Below are 20,872 nucleotides of genomic sequence, written 5' to 3'. Positions count from 1 at the left end.
AAGTTGGCCATCTAATTTGTACATTTAGTTTTTCTTTATATTTCTGTATTGATTTATTTTATTTGAAATTGTTGTGTGCAACAGGGAGACACAGCAATGCATATTGGATAGAGAACCAGACTTGGAGTTATGAAGATCTCTGATCCTACTGATTGTAAGACCTTTAGCAAGTCACTTAACATCTCAGGCCCTTCTCTGGAAATCTTCAAGGAGAGAATATAATTTGTATGTGTTGAGAGTAAGGTAGTTGTTTATGTGTGAGTTAGACTAGATGGTTTCTGATTTAAAGCAATTTGCTAGTAAATGTTTAACAACAGACTCTCCAAATATGTGTATAAGTATGTATGTATAATTGCATGTGTATATATGTATGTATAAGTGTGTGTATAGTGTATACATATATATATATATACACATACTTAAAAGTGTGTCATATTTACACATATGATTTACACATATGTATATATATATATATATATACAGATACATAAACATAAATATGGCACACTTTTAAGTTTAATCTTCATTAATAACATTTTATTCATCATTTTTTTAAAGTGTAAGCAATCAACAAAACAGTTAATTAACCTTTGGTTTATATTGTTTGCCCGTTCCTGAGGTTTGATGATTTAGCAATTATCTCTGGATAATTCCCTCTACCTCTGAAGTCCCTTCAAACTCTGAGTTTCTGAGGCATCAAAGTTGAGCTTAGAAGTTATTCCCTATAAAATAATTCAGAAAATAATATTATGGACTCTTAGCAAAGAACGATTATGGGTCAGCAGGTCATTAAAATAATTTTATTGTTTGAAAGGTCACAACCCTTGGATTTCAGAAAATTGGGTTTTAGGGTTGTTACCATATAACTTTTGGCGTATCCCAATCTCTCTGAACCTCAGGTTCTTCATCTGTACAATGAAGAAATAAGATGAGAAATACTTTAGGGACCTTGTCAGTTCTAGAATAATAATGATTCTGTAAAATTTAAAGATAGTTGGTATTATTATTCCATATATAAAGCTGGCATCTGTATATTCAAATCAAGTAAATATTACAGCTTAATACTATCTGGGCACTGTTGAACTGACAATGAACTCTATTTGGATAAATCACAGTTGTCATGGGATGATCCCAAATAATTTTTAAGACAGCCAGAGGCAAATTGAACTGGTCATTTATTCAGATGCAAATTAACATAGCATGAAAAGTCATTTATTTGTCATTTTCTCTTAAAAGCTCTAGATATTAGCTTTTATGAAAGCAAGAGATATGATCAGAACCACATGTGTAATAGTCACTAAAATTACATTTACAGAATTATTTATTCCACAGATGTAGGTATGATCTTTTGAAATTTAGAGAGGTTATGGATTTTTTTTTTAATTTAAAGAAAGGAAAGGTATTTAGTAAATGCCTATTATGTGGGAGGGACTATTTCATTTGATCCTCACAACAACCGTGAGAGGTAGGTACTATTATCTCCATTTTATCATTGAGAAAAATGAGGCAGGTAGAGGTAAAGTGACTTGTCCAGGTTCAAGTATCCAAGGTAAGGAAATATTTGAAGCGAGATTCGAGCTCAGCAAGTTCCAAAGCTGACTCATGCTACTTTGCCAGCTAGCCATAGAGGAATTTGGAATCAGGAATACCTGGATTCATATATTACAATTGACATTAACTATATGACTAGAAGACATTCACAATACATAAAATTTGGATAATCATGCCGGTAGTGTCTAAGTCACAGGGTTGTAAATTCCATAAATATGCATAAATACATACATACACAAAATAATGTGTGTATGTATATATGAAATATAATTACCCCCTATTATTATTATAGAATTATTTATTACTTTTTCACTTTACTATCCTAATAATATAATCCATATACATAACATTAAATATGAATAAGAGCCATGATCTTCAAAATGTTATTTTTTTAAAGTCTGGCAAAGAATGTTTTTAGATACCCACTCATTACTCTATTGCTACTGATTTATTCAGAGAGTGTATATCATTTACTAAAAATCATATGGGGAACAGGAAATTCAGCTTTAAGGGCACCACTCATTTTCGCTTTCATCTTGAAAAGTCCCTAACTTTTTAAATTTGCTAAAACATAAGCATCTTCTTCTTTGAGGAGGAACCCAGATCAGCCAGGTTTCACTGTGCAGACTTTGTCACATTTCAGCTGCCTTCCCTCTCTGATCCTAAGGTTTCTCTTCTGTATAACGAGTTTCTTCCTGAATTTCCATTGTGAGTAGGGGCTCAGAGAAGCTCAGACTTTGCCAATGAGTACCTTCTCCTAGATTGTAAACACTTTGAGGGCAGAAACTATCTTTCTTTTTCCTTGTATTTATATCCCTAGCATTTAGCACAATGCCAGGGACATGGTAAGTGCTCAGTAAATGCTTGGGTTTGTTTTATTGATTTTTTTTCAATCAATAGAAATCAACTTTTTGGATCTTTCCCCAACCCCATTTAAAACAACAAATCCCCTGTTACAAACTTACATAATCAAACAAAACAAATTTTTCCCACTAGCTACATCTAAAAAATAGATCTCTGTCCCTCTCTCTCTCCCTCCCTCCCTTTGTTTTTCCCTCCCTTTCCCACCCTCCCTCCCTCCGTCTATCTCTCTTTCTGTCTCTCTCTCTCTCTGTGTTTCTGTCTTTCTGTGTTTCTCCTTATTTACTAAGGAAAACATAAATATAATAATAATGTTTATCCTAAATGACTCCCCTGGATATTGTGAAAATAAATAAGTCAAATTCTCTCCCTTGGGGCTTTCAAAAATAGAAAATAGTCTGGTTAGGTCATGGAGGTGATGCTTCTGTGTGTTTGCATGTTAAGCATATTCTCTTCCAGCCAGTCTCCCAGAATTCAGAGCAATTAGAACAAGTTTACCCATCCTTTTCCCTGACCATATTGTACTGTAAGTACACCAGAGTAAGTACAACAGATGCAATTCAGTAGGGACTGACTTTGTTATGAAGCATCCATTCTGTGGCTGTGCTCCCAGTTTATGCTTGGATGAACCTTTCAATTGCCATGACAACACCTAAGTGTCTCTCTAGGGACATGTTGTGGTACCCACTTACTCATCCCTCACTCACCTCTGATTAAAAGGGGAAAAATCAGTTTTCCAATGAGAATTTTAAAGCAACTACTATGTTCCCGGAATGATATAAGGTATAGGGGAAATAAAGACAAATCTCTATGCTCAAGGCATTATTCTATCAGGGATTGAAAACATGTACATTATTTTAAAAATATATTTTTATTATTTTGTTAAATATTACCGAATTACATTTTTAAAAGTTTTAATTTAATTTAATTCATATGAAGTCATGCTAAACATATTAGCAAAAATAAAACACACCTAAAATCAAGAAAAATATAGAAAGAGAAAAAAGTGTGCTTCCATCTACACTCAGTTCTCTCTCTCTGGAGATGGGTAGTGTTTTTCATCATGGGTCCTTTGAAGTTATGTTAGTAAGCATTTGGAAAATAGATACATATAGACTAAACTCTTGAAAATCATATGTCCAAATTTTGTATTTCATTTAATATTTGACCTAAATAGTGCTTTCAGCACTCAGTAGCTGCTTAATTAATGTTTGTTGAATTGAATTGAAGGTCACACAAGCTTTGGTTGGTTCTGCCAAGCTAGAAAGGGCACCCATATGGGTCCAATATTGTCCAAGGATCAGTCAAACTAATTGTGGAAATTCTCATCATCAATAGATTAGCCATTAGCTGAAGTTTGTTTTTTTATTTTTATAACAACTCATGAAGACCATCTAATAAGATTTGAAGGGATTGTGTACGTTAGAGACAAGACTTGATCTCAAATCTTCATGATGCTGAGGTTGTTTCCCTATCCCCTAAACTATCCTGCCTCTCATTACTGCATTTTATTAGGTCAGAACATTCTAATACACTGATTTATCTACCTGTTTTCTAATCTTATTCCTCTTTAGTAAAAAATTGATTTACAGAACATTTCTTTTTCAAACATACATTTTACTTCTAATATCAATATTAAAATTTAACCTTAGAGAAAAAAAAATTACCAAAAGGAAAAAGAAATGGGTACATGCATATTTTCATAGTATAGATTTTTTACAATGATCAAATTCATAGAAAGAACAGCCAAAGAACATTTATCATAAATTTTTGTGATTATGCTAATGCTTCAGCAAGGCTGGGGGAAAAGTGCAAATTGTTGGCTTCAGAGAAAATGCTTAATATCATTCTGTTAGGCAAACAAAGTAAGATGTTGTTGCTATGAAAGGGAGTCTCATATGAAGCAATAAGCTGCAAAAATCTCAGAGGACTTTGACACATGAAGACAAGACTGAAGTTTGAGAGGGGGAGGAATGAAAAATAGGTTTTTTAAAATCAGTTTATCTATTATTTTGCTTGATTAAAAGGAATTTGCCACATTTCCTCTAAATAAAGCAATAAAGAATCCTAGAACACCCAAAGCTAGAAGTTACTGACTGGTTTTTATAATACACCTTCAAAACTACTTTGGCAATGTTTGGTGATGATTATAAAATAAAGTCTCTCAGGAATTTTCTCTGTTTTTCTACTCCCAGGACAAATCCATCTGGTCAAAAATGTCTGTTAATTTGTTGAAATATGAACTGCCATAGACTAGACTTGGAGATTTTGGAAGCAGAAGGGGGTAGCTGCTACTTTGATCTGATAGATTGTGTATTTATTTGCTCTTGAAGTTGGTTGCATCATTTAGGACCAAGTAACAGTATAATATATTACAAAAGTACCTCAGATTGAGAGGCAGGAGACCTGAATTAAAATTCTACTTCAGTTACTTACTTTTTTCTTTAATCTTGAGGATATTCCTCATCTACAAAATTAGTGTTGGATTTAACAGCCTCTGAAGGCCCTTATAGAATCCCTTATAGAAACTATGCTATGATCTTTACTTCCCAATTCACCTCACTCCCTTTATATTTTCATTACAAAACTAAAAAGATTTTCATTACAAAACTCATAATATTTGTGGAGATTTTATGTTTCTCTTGCTTTGAAATATAGCTAACATCAAAAACTCGCATTTCATTGTGTATGTCAGAGGAATCAAATATCCTGTGACTATCACCTACAATCATCCCAAATGCAACCACAATCAGATTAAAATTTAGGAAATACTTAACAAAACATGTGCAGTGTTAATTATGGTTTTCTAAATCAATATGTTCCATCAAGGACTTACTATTCAAGTGTTTAACTGGTGTTTGAGAGGAAGGCAGGATCTGAAGCAGATAAGTTGTGGTATATAAGTGTGATAGAATATTATTCTGCTATAGGAAATGATGAACTTGATCTTAGAAAACCATAGATAGACTTGAATGAAATAATAAAAAGTGAAATGGATAAAACCAAGAGAATGTCATTATATAGACAACTTTTCAAATGTTACCTCTTCCTACTTCTCTTACCAAAATTTTGAAACTTATCTTGAACACAATATAATTTTTTTAGTATAATTCATAGAACCATAATGCTACACAATTAAGCATTATATGATCATTTGATTTGTGTGGCAAGGAAGTAGCATCTACTTCTAATAGCATTAATAAGGGTAGTAAATGATTTCAAGTCAAGATGGCCTTCTGAATAGGAAGCAGGTCATATAACTCCCACATACCTACGGCAGGAAAAAAAAAAAAAAACACTTTGATGCTTATATTAAATTATGATAAAGAAATTTAACAAGAAACTTCAACAAATAAAGAACTGAAAAAAATAATCTGAAGCCCATAGAGAAAGGGGTTCTTCCCCAGCTAGGGTAGAACCAAAACCTTCCTGTTTAAACATAAATGATCATATGAAGTGTGCAAGGCTCTGTGTTAAGGGTAGCAAAAGTGGATGATTCCCCTGAAAAAAATTAATCAGAAAACCCCAAGTTGGGACTCAGTATGGTGCTATAGTACCTAGATCAGAACAGTTCAGATTCCCCAAGATCTATAACACTTCTTGAGATGCCACAGTACAGAACCCTAGAAAATAGAGGATAGTGCAAGAATGAGGGGCCCCAGCACAATATCAAACAGGAAATATCGTCCTATCCAAAAGTATAGCTATAGGAGAATCCTGACCCTGGTACAAAACCCCAATTAAAGAACTAAAGTTCAAGAGATGAGTAAATTAGAAATAATGCCCATAAATATAACCATTATTGTATATCCAAATCCTTAAGAATTATAAGGAAAGACTCAAAGGAAAAATGACTTTTCTATAAACTCTATATAAATACTTAGAAGAAATAAAGATAAAAACTGAGATAAAAGCTCCTGAGAAAAGAATTAGAAGAATAAAAACTAGGAAGAAGAAATAGGAAACCTTACTCATGAATAAGTAATTCATGAAAACTATGAGACAATAAGAAATATTAGACCCTAGACATTATATTTCAGGAAATCTTAAAGGAAAACTTCTTATTTCTCTCAGAGTCAAACAATTACTTCTTCTTCTCCCCCCCTATCCTGTGGCAATTGGGGTTAAGTGACTTGCCCAGGATCATATAGCTAGGAAGTATTGTCTGAGGCTAGATTTGAACTCAGGTCCTCCTGACTTGAGGGCTAGTGCTCTATCCACTGTACCACCTAGCTGCCCCAAACCACTTACTTCTTGAAAAGAATTGCAAAAGTAAAAATTCCAGTAATCTCATAATCAAAATCTGGAACTTTCATGTTAAAGGAAAAGACTACAAACTTCCAGAAAGAAATTGTTTGAGTACTAAGGAAATACAATCAGAATCACAAGAAGACTTGGAAGTTTCCGCTTAAAACCAGAGGAGAACCTAGAATTTAATATTTCAAAAGGCAGAAGTTAGAGACTTAGAACCAAAAATACCTTAGAATGCAAAATCAAATATAATCCTATAAGACAAAAATTGGTTATTTAATGGAATATATGGCTTTTGAGAATCTCTGATAAAAAAAAAAAAAGACTAACCTAGGAAAGTACTTTGAAATACAAATGCAAGAGTCCAGAGCAATTTAGAATGAAAAATGAACAATTGAAAGGAATTGAATGATAATAGAATCATAAAAATAGAAGGAAAAGAAACAAGTGTCCATTCAGAACATTAATATCTTCAAAGGGTATTAAGAGAATTAAATAAGAAAAACAGAGGTCCAAGGAATGGCTTGATTCTTTTCTGAGGGTTTTAAGGAGTCATAAGTGGTAAAAGAAATAATGTATAAATATTATAGAAGAGGGAAGAATGATGTAGAACTTGCTCTTTCTCATAGTTTATATGTATAATTATATATATGTATATATATATATATGTGCATACACACATAAGGGAAATGTGTGTATACACATACATAACTGCATACATACAAATATGGAGGTAGAGATTAAATGTGCATTAAATGAATCTCATGTTACCTGAAATATAATTAAACACACACACACACACACACATTTACACACAGCCCTGAACACAGGGTTAGGTTTAGGTTTTACTGTTAGGGTTAGGGTTAGAATTAGGGTTAAGGTTAGAGTTGGGAGGTGCGATTTTGGGTTAGGTTTATGGTTAGGTTTAGGGTTAGGATTAGGGTTAGTGTTAGGGTTACATCAAACCCAATAGGGGAATAAGGAGGATTAGGGAAGGAGGGGAAATGCAATGACAATTCAGGTTGAAAAATGCTTTAATAAATAAAATGAGGATGTTGTATAAAAAGAGAAAATGTTAGCATTCCCCTTGATTAAGATGGAAGAGGAACTAGTACCCTTTATAATACAAAAAAAGTTAAGTCACTACCAACTGCTCTGTCGCATCCAACCATGTTTTGTTTTTCCTCCATAATAGACTTTTGAAGAAAGGTAAGATAAAAGAAGAAAAAAGAAAAAAAAAACAGAAGAAAATGGAATTAAAACATATAGGTAATAATCACAACTGTGAATTAGAATGGTATACACTCTTAAAAAGGAACCAGATAGTAGAATGAATTAGAAATCAGAACCCAATAATATGCTGTTTCCAAAAGATACACTTGAAATTAAAACATACTCATAGAGTTAAAACAAAGAGCTAGAACAGAATCTAATAAGCCTTAGCAATCATGACAGACGCAGAAGAAAAAATAAACCTAATTAAAAGGCATAATCAGGGAAACTACATTATGCTAAAAGGTACCATTTGTTGATAATGAAATAACATCAAAATTCATCATAGCAAGTTTCTCTGATAAAGATCTCATTTCTCAAATATATAGAAAACTGAGTTAAATGTATAAAAAAAATTAAAGCTATTTTCCAACTGATAAGTGGTCAAAGGATAGGAGTAGGCAGTTTTCACTTGAAGTAATCAAAACTACCTATAGTCATATTTTCTTGTAAATAATCCTAGAATAAAGTATAGAAAACAACACAAAAATATTCAGATGTAAAATTAATTGGCACCTAATTACTCTTTTACATGTGCTTGTTAGTTTTTCCTGTAGGTCATTTCACTAAGAAGATTATGTCAAATCCACTTCATCCTTACTAATATTTACTATTTAAATCTCTTCACCTCACCTTAGCATGTCTTCCTTTTAATACTATTACTTTCCTCTCATATTTCTCTTCCTTCTTGGTTGTACCTCCTGGGCTAGGAAGGTTAATCTTTAAGTCTAATTTGTAGAAGTATAACTTAGATAAAACTTCAAATCATAAATCTGCTTAAACCATTAATTTTTTTTTCAAAAATATGCTTGTTTTTCTTTTGACTCTATTTCATGTGAATCTCTTCTTGTTTTTGAATCCAAATGGTTTGTTTGGTTGGTCCAGCTATATCTTGCTCACATTTTTCTCTCTCACTAAGCTGCAGGGAAGGATATTTTGACTGCAGAGAAAGGGAACTCATTATGCTACAGAGCTGGGAGGATGAAGTAAGGTCCAGAGATCACAATTGCCTTTAGCTCAGTAAAGGCCAAGGGATTCAAGAGCAAAAAAAAAAAAAAATTGATGCATTCCATTATGCCCAAAAATGAAGTGCTAAAAGATGTTTTCCCTCCAATGATAAAATTGAGTCAGGATGTCTATGAGTTTCTATGCAGCTTTATGCGGAAAATCTCTCCTGCTCCAAAAGGCAGAGGAGAAAGAATCACACTGATTCAATCAGAATCTTATTTGTAAATATTTCAAGAAAGGACAATATCTAACCACTGAAAAAAGTCTGCAAGCTAATGATTAAGTAGCTAAAGGAGTTGATCTGGATATTATTTCACCTTTTCTCTTTTTTAATTCATTTTTTCAATTAACAATAATTCACAGCTTAATACTGACATATTTTTAATCAATATATTTTCTTTCCCTTTCACCTCCCCTTCCATTAAAAAAAAAAAAAAGAAAAACAAAATCCTTAAAAGACATATGGATAGCTAAATTAAACAAGTTGTCTACCTACAAGAAATGATAGCATATCAAGTGAATTAATAGAATGGAACATTTTTGAATTTTTTATTTTATGGAATTGTATCTCTAGAGTTGTAAGGGATTCAGAGACCACCTAATTCAATCCCTCTATTTTATATATGAGGGAAATGAAGCCAAAGGCAGTTCAACTTGCCCAAGATCACTCAGCTGTTCTGTTCTAGAGCTGATACAAACTCTTTTTCTTCTTCATTGCTAGAATTTATATAGTGTTTTAGGATGTGTAAAAGTGCTTTACAAATATCATCTCAAATACAAATGTTTAACATATATTGGATTACTTGCCATCTAGGGGAAGGAGTGGGGAAAATTTGGAACAGAATATTTTGCAATGGTAAATGTTGCATATGCATATATTTTGAAAATAAAAGCTTAAAAAATTAAAAATTAAAAAATAGAAAACAAAAAACCCCAAATATCTCATTTTCTCCTTATAGCAGGTAGATGTTATTATTATTCTTATTTATAAAATGCAAAAGATAGAAAATTAGTGACCTGCCTAGAGTCTAGTATTTCAGACACTAGTAAAGTGACTGAAGCAGGTCTTCTTAATGCCTCCTGAGGAGTAAAAACCATACCGGCCTTCATAATTAAAGGACCTAAGAATTCATGTCAATTTAAGGATGAAAGTCACCTTTTTATTTATTTATTTTTATTTTTTTGCTAAGGCAATTGTGGTTAAGTGACTCGCCCAAGGTCACATAGCTAGGAGGCATTAAATGTCTGAGGCCGGATTTTAACTCAAATGTTCCTGACTTCAGGGCCAGCACTCTATCCACTGCACCATCTAGGTACTGAGAGGTACCTTTTTATACAAATGATGATTTATTTATATCAAATATAATGTAAGCATAAATACATATACCAAAAAAAACACCCTTACATGAAGGGGGAAAAGATTAGAGAAAGTAATAGACTTAAGACTGTGGAAAAATAGCTTTTAACTGTAGGTTTATATTAGACACACTAACCTTTGTCAAATGGAAAGTTCTCAAAAAGCTAAACACAATGAAGATTTTCATTTTTCATGTTATAAATCTTGGCGTCTGTAACAGACCTCAGCTTATCATTCAGCAAACAGACCATCTTATGACTGAATCCTAATTTCATTTATGGGATGTGCATTTTAATGTTTCTTTAATAAACAGAAATATATATATATATATAAAATATAATTATAGAGAAATCAAATGATTTCTATAGTGTAAAAAGCTTTCAGGAAACTGTTACTTGGCATTCACGTGTACTTTCAATGGAATTAATTTGTACCTTTTAAAAAGCTTACACAAGTGAGTTGATTGGGTAAGAGATAAGCCCAAGGAATTGGAGGCTTGAATTAGCATTTAAAACAGCTTAAAATAGCACACTGGTGCAGGTTAGAGACTAAGGATTCACTAGCTCTAAAGCAATTATAAGAATATTATACTCTCTTTATCTGTCTCTGTATTCCAAAGTCAGGTTTTTTTTTTTTTTTTTTTTCCCAGTTTTATAGAACTTAGGTGAGATCTCTCTGGGGGCACTGTGAATAATTTTTAAAAAAATATATTTGTTAAAATTATTAATTTTTTTCTTATTACAAAAATATTCTTGAATGCTTTTTTAATTGTGCTATGTACTGGGGTATTATATATCTCAGATATAATATAACTGACAAGAGTTTGTTCAACTTTTGCCTGAAGACCTACAACGAGTGGAAATCATACCACCTCTCAAGGCAACAATTCCATTTTTAGAGAGCTCTCATTGCTTGAAACTTTTACCTGACATCAAGCTGAGATTTCCTTCTTTATGACTTCCATCTGTTCTGTCCTTTGAAGTCAAGAAGAATAATCTAAACCCTCTTGAACAGATACTAGGAACCTTCAAGGAAGTCTAAGTTCTGCAGGCCAGACAAGGAACAAATATTTTAAAAGTAAAACATTTCATCAGAATTAAAATAATTAGCAAATAAATAAGCAATCTCTGGATACATAATCCAGGAATTATAGTCTCATCTCAGAATAAATAATGAGAGAAATAATCTATTTCAAAACTCAAATTCTTGTGTGTAGAAATAAACTCCAGCTCTCCTGTTGGAAGGGTAATCCATGGAATACCTGAATTTCTTCCCCTGGTAGTAGTTCTGTCACAGCAGGAATATAAGCCATTCCCATTTTCTTTTTTGGTAACTAGCATGTGGGCAGCTAGATGGCACAGTAGACAGGGAGCCATGTCTGAAGTCAGGAAAATGAGTCTTTCTGAGTTCAAATCTGACCTTAGCCACTTACTGTGTGACCTTGAGCAAGAGACAAGGATCTCCAAGTAAAAAGCAGATCAAGCATATATTGCAGAAATAATTCCCAGGCCCAGAGATATAGTTCATTTGGAGTTTTCTTAAAATTATAGGCTTTTAACACACGGAATACTGTGGATACTGATTGGACATGGACAAAGGAAGGGGCCTAGCCATACCAGATCTAAAACTATGTTATAAAAATGTGGACACTAATTAGGACACTAAGTAAGTGTAAAGGACAATAGCATATGGCCTGCATTTCAGATTTCTTTTTCACTCATATTCAACTCTTTGTGATCCTATTTGGGGTTTTCTTGGCAAAGAGAGTGGAGTAGTTTGCCATTTTCTTTTCCAGCTCATTTGACAGATGAGGAAACTGAAGCAAACAGGATTAAGTGACTTGCCCAGGGTCACATTGTTAGCAAGTATCTGTGGTCAGATTTGAACTCAGGAAGATTGCCATATTGATCAATGTGATAAGTATGAGGTGGTCTCAGAGATGTTTTAATGTACATTTCTCTAATCTATAATGATCACAGAGTATTTTTAAATGCTCAGACAACTGAGCTGTGTATAGATGATTAATTTCTTCATCTGAAAATTGTCTGTTCATATCTTTTAACCATTTATCATTTGAAGAATGACTTATATTCCTATAAATTTGACTTAGTTCTTCCTTTCTAATCTTGGTTGTATTGTCTTTGTGCAAACCCTTTTTAATTTAATGTAATCAAAATTATCCATTTTTGTATTTCATAACATTCTCTATCTCCTTTTTGGTTATAAATTCTTCCCTTTCACATAAATCTGACAGATAAACTATTCCTTGCTCTCTCAATTTGCTTATGGTATCACCCTTTATTACCCATTTTTATCTTATCTTGCTATTCAGTGTGAGATATTGGTCAATGTCTAATTTTTGCCATAATATTTTCCACTTTTCCCAGCAGTTTTTTTCTAATAAAATAGTGAGTTTTTATCCCAGAAGCTGAAGTCTTTAGGTTTATTAAATTGCTGATTACTATAGTTATATGACTATATATACCATATTGTGTTTTGTGTACCTAACTTATTTCTCTTATCCACCACTTTGTTTTTTAGCTGGAACCAACTAATTTTGATGACTGCTGATTTATAATATAGTTTTAGATCTTTATGGCTAGGCCCTTTTCTTTTTCTTTTTCTTTTTTACTTTCCATGATATTCTTGACTTTTTGTTCTTCTAGAAGAATTTTGTTTTTTTTTTCCTCTATAAAATAATTTTTGGTAGTTTGATAGAGATGACACTGAATAATTTAGATACAATTATCATTTTTATTACATTAGCTTGACCTAACTTATGAACACTAGAAATCCAAATTTCTAGATTGAAATTTATTTTCATGAAAAATGTTTTGTAATTGTAATTATATAATTCCTGGATTTGTCTTGGCCGGTAGACTTCCAAATATTTATATTGTCTATAGGTATTTTAATTGGAATTTCTCTTTCTATCTCTTGCTGCTGGGTTTTGTTAATAATACATAGAAATGCCTTATGTAGGTTTATTTTATATACTGCAACTTTGCTAGCATTATTTCAAGTTGTTTTTTAGTTCATTCTCTAGGATTCCCTAACTATACCATCATGTCATCTGCAAAGAATGACTCTAGCCCCAATTCTTAAACTTTATGTGAAAGTAGTAAGTGCTATAAAAAAGTGCATTTATTTTTTCTCTTTTTTATTATAGCTTTTTATTTAAAAGACATATGCATGGGTAATTTTTCAGCACTGACCCTTGCAAAATCTTCTGTTCCAACTTTTCCCCCACGCCCTTCCCTAGATGGCAGGTAGACCAATACATATTAAATATGTTAAAGTATATGTTAAATACAATATATGTATACATATTTATACAGTTATCTTGCTGCACAAGAAAAATGAGATTTAGTAATAAGGTAAAAATAACTGAGACGGAAAACAAAAATGCAAGCAGAGAAAAACAGAAGGAATAAAAATGCTATGTAGTGGTTCACACTCATTTCCCAGAGTTCTTTCACTGGATGTAGCTGGTTCTCTTCATTATTGAACAATTGGAACTGATTGGGTTCATCTCATTGTTGAGGAGAGCACATCCATCAGAATTGATCATCATATAATATTGTTGTTGAAGTATATAATGATCTCCTGGTCCTGCTTATTTTACTCAGCATCAGTTCATTTAAGTCTCTCCAAGCCTTTCTGAAATCATCCTGCTGGTCACTTCTTAAAGAACAATAATATTCTATAACATTCATATACCACAATTTATTCAGCCATTCTCCAATTGATGGGCATCCACTCAGTTTCCAGTTTCTGGCCACTACAAAGAGGGCTGCCAAAAACATTCTTGCACATACATCCCTTTCCCTTCTTTAAGATCTCTTTGGGATATAAGCCCACTATATATATAAGTAACTCTGCTGGATCAAAGGGTATGCACAGTTTCATAACTTTTTGAGCATAGTTCCAAATTTCTCTTCAGAATGGTTGGGTGCATTCACAATTCCACCAACAGTATATCAGTGTCCCAGTAAAATATGCATTTATTTTAGCAACATCTCTTTAGAGAAGGAATTCTTAACCACTTTTGTTTCAAGGACCTATTTGACAAACTGATGAAACCTATCTCAAACATCTCAACATGTTTTTAAATGCATAGAATAAAATACATCAGATTCTAAAAGAAACCAATTATATTGCAATATTTATCAAAAGAAATTTTTTTAAGTTCATTGGCCCCACTCCTGAGTGCTAATGTTAGCTCTTTTGACACAAAAACTTTGGCAGAGTGTAGACAATGTCTCTTAGCTAGCACCATGTTTCAGAATAGTGTTAGACACTATTTATCTTTTAATGATAATACTTGAACAGACACCATAAGTAGGAATTCGAAGACTGGAATCTTAGTCCTCACTCTACTACTAAAAGGTTATGTATCCTAAAATACCTTAACAAACCTTAAGAATCTGTTAGGTTTTATGAGCTGCAGTCTATTTTCTCATCTTCCAAATAATAAAATTTGGTTACATTATTTCACAGTCCTTTGTAGCTCGAAAATTCTATAATTTTATGAATCTAGATCTGTAATCATAGTAAAACAAATGTATCAAAGTCCCTTTTAATAAATGAGAAGCATTAATAAATGGGATAGAAAAAGGAGCATTGGTTTGGGAGATAGAAGAGCAGAGTTCAGATCTTACCTATGTCACTTACTACCTGTATGGTCTTAACCTCTTCTGGCCTCAGTTACTCTCATCTATAAAACCAATGGGTCATACTAGATGGTTTTTAAAGTCCCCTGTGGCTCTAAATTTATAATCTTTCTGCTATGCTCCCCCCCGCCCCCCTAGTGAACATAGAATATTTTAAAGGAAATACACAGTAGCAATTTCATTTCCAAATAGAAGCAAAGTCAAGAATTATCAGGTTCTGCTCAGGTTGGGTGGACATTTAAGGATTTTCCTTGCCTACAAAGGAGAATTAATGAGAAAGGTAAATGGCATGTGGTTATAGATGCAGTTGACTGCTAAAAAAACAGCTAAGAAAATTTAGGGAAATCTAATTAGTCACCAAAATTAATAGAGAAGATAAAAGGACAAAAAATAAACGATTCAGTTTCAAGTCACAATTTAGCCCTCATGTTTTACCTTTGTAAATAAACTCCTCTTCACTAGCTGACTTGATTGGATTCATTCCTGTGGTAAGGCTGACCTCTGGTGGGAATAGCCAAGAATTATATTAAAAATAAAAAAGGATTGCCATATGCATTTCCTTTTAAATTTATGTTTCTTCTAGTAGCAGAAAAAATGACAAATTTCATTTTTCTATGAGTTTCCTCTGACTTCAAACCTCTTTAGAAAGCACTTAGATAGCACCATCCTCAGAACCCATCTCTTGTGATTGGGTAAAAGATGCTATAATCTTGGTCCTCCTAACTAGATCTTCTTGGATCAGACCAGAGCATGAGTCGATTGAGGATTTTTCCTAGGTTTTGACAATTGGGGATGGAAACATTTCTTCCTCCCAGGAGATTACAAACTACTTGAAAGAACTACTCCCCCTTTCCAATCCTGGGATGCTTGAACCCCTTTCCTAAGGAAATTATGGTTGAAATTTCTTTTTTTCCCCTTTCACTGCCTGACTTCTCACCAGGGTGGACAACCTTCAACAATCCTGCCTGATTAGGGATGCATATTATGTGGGACCCCAGGTTTCAGTACAAGATCAGCTGGGAATTAGTGATAAAGCCAGCTCTGCAGCTTAACCCCATACTTATTACTCACATTCCAGAATAAATTAAATCCTTCAGGGCCAGAACTGTTTTATATCTCTCTCTTATCATCCCCAACACCAAATACTGTACAGAGGAAGCATTCAATAAATGTTTGTTGATATTTATGATAAATTGATATGTTTCATGAAAAGAAGAGGTCTAACAGCACCATTATTTCTATTACCTAGAAATGAAGGTGCTCCATCTACTTCGGTATCAGGATCTTGAGAGGCACCAGCTTCCTTGGGAGGAAAGATCATTCTAATTAGACCCAGAGGTGAATTATCCCCATTTACTGATGACTAACAAATTCTCATCTCTTGCTGTTCTAATTCTTAGGATTCAAAACTGCTTTCTATCTTTGCAAAAATTCCTTCTCCTTGTTACCTTCCCCCCACTCTTATTCTTATCAAGCACAGCCCTGGCCCCCCCCCCCCCCCCCCCCCCCCCCCCCCCTTTTTTCCCCACCCCCCCGCCCCCCCCCCCCCCCCCCCAGTCCCTTATTTTTTTTTGCTTTGTCTTACTACTATTTTCACTTAGAATCCTATTCTATTGTTAAGAAATTCCCTTCTATTCTCATCCTCTTTCTCAGCAAATCCTAATTTTCCCCTGGAGACTGCATATTTCTTGGCACCCTTTCCAAGGCTGGCTTCTCTTCCATAGAGCCAAGAGGACTTACTCTCTACCATCACGAATCACCAATTATTTCTCAGTTTCCAGCCTGTCCAGATCCTTGTTCTTTCTATCTTTGGACTTCCAAATCACTCTTATGTCTCAGCTGCTCAGGACCTGGATTAAAAATTATTCTCTACTGTAAATAAATCCTTCACTCTTGGACATCTTCCATTTCCTCAATCTCTTTAACTTGAAATATCACTATTCTCCAGTCTTCCTTGATCATGCATGAGAATGTTCAGATGCAAAATTTTCTCCTTCACTATCAACTGAATTTTCTCTAGGTGTTGAAATTCCTAGTTGTTGCTCTAGTAGAATCCCAAATAAATACTCCTTATATAGAATTTTGTACTATAGGAAACAATATAATCTTTTTAAAAATAATTGTAACTTTTTATTGACAGAACCCATACCTGGGTAATTTTTTTTACAACATTATCCCTTGTATTCACTTCTGTTCTGATTTTTCCCCTCTCTCCCTCCCTCAATCCCCTCCCCCAGATGGCAAGCAGTCCTATACATGTTAAATATGGCACAGTATACTAGATACAATACGTGTGCAGAACTGAACAGTTCCCTGAAACAATATCATCTCATAGAAATGTTCTAAAGTATTTGATGAAGTCATTGTTGATATCAATTCCAAAATATCAGTGAAAATACATATGGTGAGTTTAAGTGAAATACAGCACCTTACCAGAGACAATAGGCACAGTAAGATCACTTAGTATACTGAGTATTATATTGATTTTAAAAAATATTAAAAGCGAGGACAGCCAGAAGGATCTGAGTTCAAATCTGGCCTCAGACACTTAATACTTCCTAGCTGTGTGACCCTGGGCAAGTCACTAAACCCTAATTGCCCCAGCCAAAAAAAAAAATTAATTAAAAGCATTAAAGGAAGACTTCTAGAACATCAGATATATCATCTGCAGAAGATTTATGGAAAGACATCAAAAAGAAAGAAAACATGGGTTGGTTGTGATCTGTATCACTGATATAAAACTCAAATAGAAATGTGCCATTAAAACTTACACAAGGATCCTGGCAGCTGCATGTTGACTTAGGCAAACACACATATTTATATATTTTTATGAACACATCAATATATTAAGAGCAAATAGAAACTGCATTTTAATCTGAGTTCAGAAGTGTTATGGGCTATAGGTCATAGATTTGACATTCTAGTCTACTTCACTAGAAGAGATAGCCATAGGATGATTTCAGAAAGGCCTGGAGAGACTTACACGGACTGATGCTCAGTGAAGTGAGTAGAACCAGGAGAAATTGTACATGGCAACAGCAAGATTACATAATGATCAGTTTTGATGGACGTGGCTCTTTTCAACATCGAGGTGATTCAAGCAATTCCAATGGTCTTATGACGAAGAGAGCCTTCTACACCCAAAGAGAGGACTGTGGGGATTGAGTGTGTATCACAACATAGCATTTTCACTTTTTTGTTGTTGCTTGCTTGCTTTTTGTTTTTTTCTCATTTTTTTCCTTTTTGATCTGATTTTTCTTGTGCAGAATGATAATTATGGAAATATGTATAGAAGAATTGCACATGTTTAACATATATTGGATTATTTGCTGTCTAGGGGTGGGAGTAGAAGGAAGAGAGGGAGAAAAAAATTTGGAACATAAGATTTTGCAAGGATGAATGTTGAAAATTATCTATGCATATGTTGTTTATTTGTTTGTTTTCCTGAGGCAATTGGGGTTAAGTGACTTGTCCAGGGTCACACAACTAGGGAGTGTTAAGTATCTGAGATCATATTTGAACTCAGGTCCTCCTGACTTCAGGGTAGCTGCCCCCTATGTTTTGAAAATAAAAATCTTTTTAAAATTTAGGCTCAAAAAAAAAGAAGAGATAACCATGCCGATGAATCCATTGAAACTTTAAAGGAAATTTAGTTATCTTCTAGATAGCCAGCAGTAAGCTTTCTGCAAAAATAGGTAGTAAAGGGGGAAACAATATATTTCCTTCAGTCTATGGAGTACTTTTTAGCACACAGCCTGGCACATAGAGGCATTTAATAAATGTCCAATGCTTGATAGTCTGTTTGCAAAGTCATTGAACTACTAGGCATTATAGCAGTGGGTTGTTTTCAAAAGTATAAATTCAGTTCCCAAAATCTCTCCAAAGTAGGATTATAGTAATAGGAAATCCCAGCAGAATTTCAGGATCCTGAACTGATAGGATCTTAGACATCATCGATTTCTATCCTCCTCACCCTACCTCCATTTTACAGATGAAGAAGCTGAAGCCCAGAGAGGTTGTGACATGGGCAAAATCACAAAGAAAACATGTATCCAAAGACAGATTTGAAACCTGTCCCATGAGTCTTATTCTACTGTTATTTCAACTATACCTTGCTGAATTTCAACTAAATGACTACATTTAATAACATCCAACGTCTTAATTAGCATCCTTTTAGTCAACACATGCTCTGTACCACCCTCTAGTTAACCAGCAGTCTAATCATTACCAATGAACCTCAATCTTTTTGTTTTTTGTTTTTTTTTTGGTAACTTTAGATTCAATGGGTCTTACTCTTGGGTCTACTGACCTTCCCCTAAAGTAGACACCTTGAAATCTACCTTGATTTTCAAGGTGTCTGTGAACTTATTTTTTACAAAAATATATATTTTTTTGGTGAGATAGTTGGGGTTAAGTGACTCCCCAAGGCATATTAACTGTTTAAGGCTGGATTTGAACTGAGGTCCTCCAGACTTCTAGGCTGATGGTATCCACTGTTCTGTACCCTCTAGCTGCCTCTTACAGAATATCTTGATAACTCTATTTCAATATAATTTCTTTTGTAATCCTCTGATCCCAAACACTGTACCTTTTTCCATAATGCCATATTCCTACTCTAGGTCACTCATTTTAGGAAGGAGCCAGGTAGCAACAGTTGAATACAGACATAGTAGAGAAGAACATAACAAGAGGTACAGACGTAGGAAGAAACTGGGCAACAGAAATCAGGGAATTGATGCTTAGCTAAAGAAATGCAGGGAACTGTTACCATGGTTATGAAAGAAAGTTGTCTGTTGCAGAGATGTAATGAAATTCCCCCAATTTGAGAGATGCAGTTGCAGAAGAATGGAGTTGGCAAGAGGAGCAAAAAATAAAACATATTAAGGAAGCCTAAAATAGAAATAATATTAACTTTGTTGTTATTGTTCAGTCATTTAAGTCATGTCTGACTCTTCATGACCCTATTTGGGATTTTCTTGGCAAAGAACCTAGAGTGGTTTGCTATGTCTGTGGCTCATTTTACATATGAGGAAACTGAGGCAAACAGGGTTAAATGACTTGCCCAGGGTCACGGAGTTAGTAAGTATTTGAGAACAGATTTGAACTCAGGAAGATGAATTTTGCTGGTCCCAGACCAGTATTGTACCTAATGAGTCACCTAGATGCCCCTGTATTGCCCTTGAAGTACCCAGGTGAGAGAAAACACAGGGCAGCCAAAATAATGAAGTTTTAAGAGCGTTTATTACTGGCCAAGACTGATCCCCCAACACCAAGATGGGAGGGGTCAGTAATGAGTGGTCTCAGGGCCACATATTTATAGAAAGAAGAGAGAGACATCAATATGTTTCTTGATACATTTGTCATAATAAAAGGAATTTCTATTCTAAACAGGAGGTAAAAGTTAGCTCTTTAAGGGTGTCATTCCCAGATAGCAATAAGACAGTATTTCTTCAAGTTTATTAAGTTGTCAAGGTCTTAGGTTTTTCAGGACAGCACATCTGGAGGTGTAAAAATACCATCTTCATTAGGACGTGAAGAACTAGTAATAAACTTCTTACTACAAAGATTCAAGATTGTTTCTCACGGTCCCATTTGGGGTGCTTTTTCACTTCACCCTTACCTGCTAGTAAGACAAACTAATGGATTTGATGGTGGGACTCCCAGGTTTAATTGTGTCTTTAACATTTACTAGCTTGCATGACATTAATGTTCATTTATTCATACAACCTTAGTCCATTTCTCTTGATTGTATCAACCAGTTCCTCTGTGAGCAAGGAATTCAGCACAGAATCCTTGTCAGTTCTTTAAATACTAATTCAAATTATAGTCAAAAGAATATTCATCATTAGTATTACTTTCAGAAGACTTAAGTAAGTCGCATTGTAACATTCTATATTAA

The 20,872-nt window shown here is 33.9% G+C and overlaps 1 non-coding gene across 1 annotated transcript; it reads left to right on the top strand.

Moving 5' to 3' along the window:
- Positions 1-7,715: 7,715 nt before the first annotated feature.
- On the top strand, positions 7,716-7,843 carry LOC111721323. Its single transcript, XR_002770583.1, has one exon. It is a non-coding gene; the product is annotated as a U6atac minor spliceosomal RNA (small nuclear RNA).
- Positions 7,844-20,872: the final 13,029 nt, after the last annotated feature.

Source organism: Sarcophilus harrisii, chromosome 6 (assembly GCF_902635505.1).
Source record: "Sarcophilus harrisii chromosome 6, mSarHar1.11, whole genome shotgun sequence".
NCBI lineage: Eukaryota > Metazoa > Chordata > Mammalia > Dasyuromorphia > Dasyuridae > Sarcophilus > Sarcophilus harrisii.
This window is presented reverse-complemented; position numbering and strand designations above follow the sequence as displayed.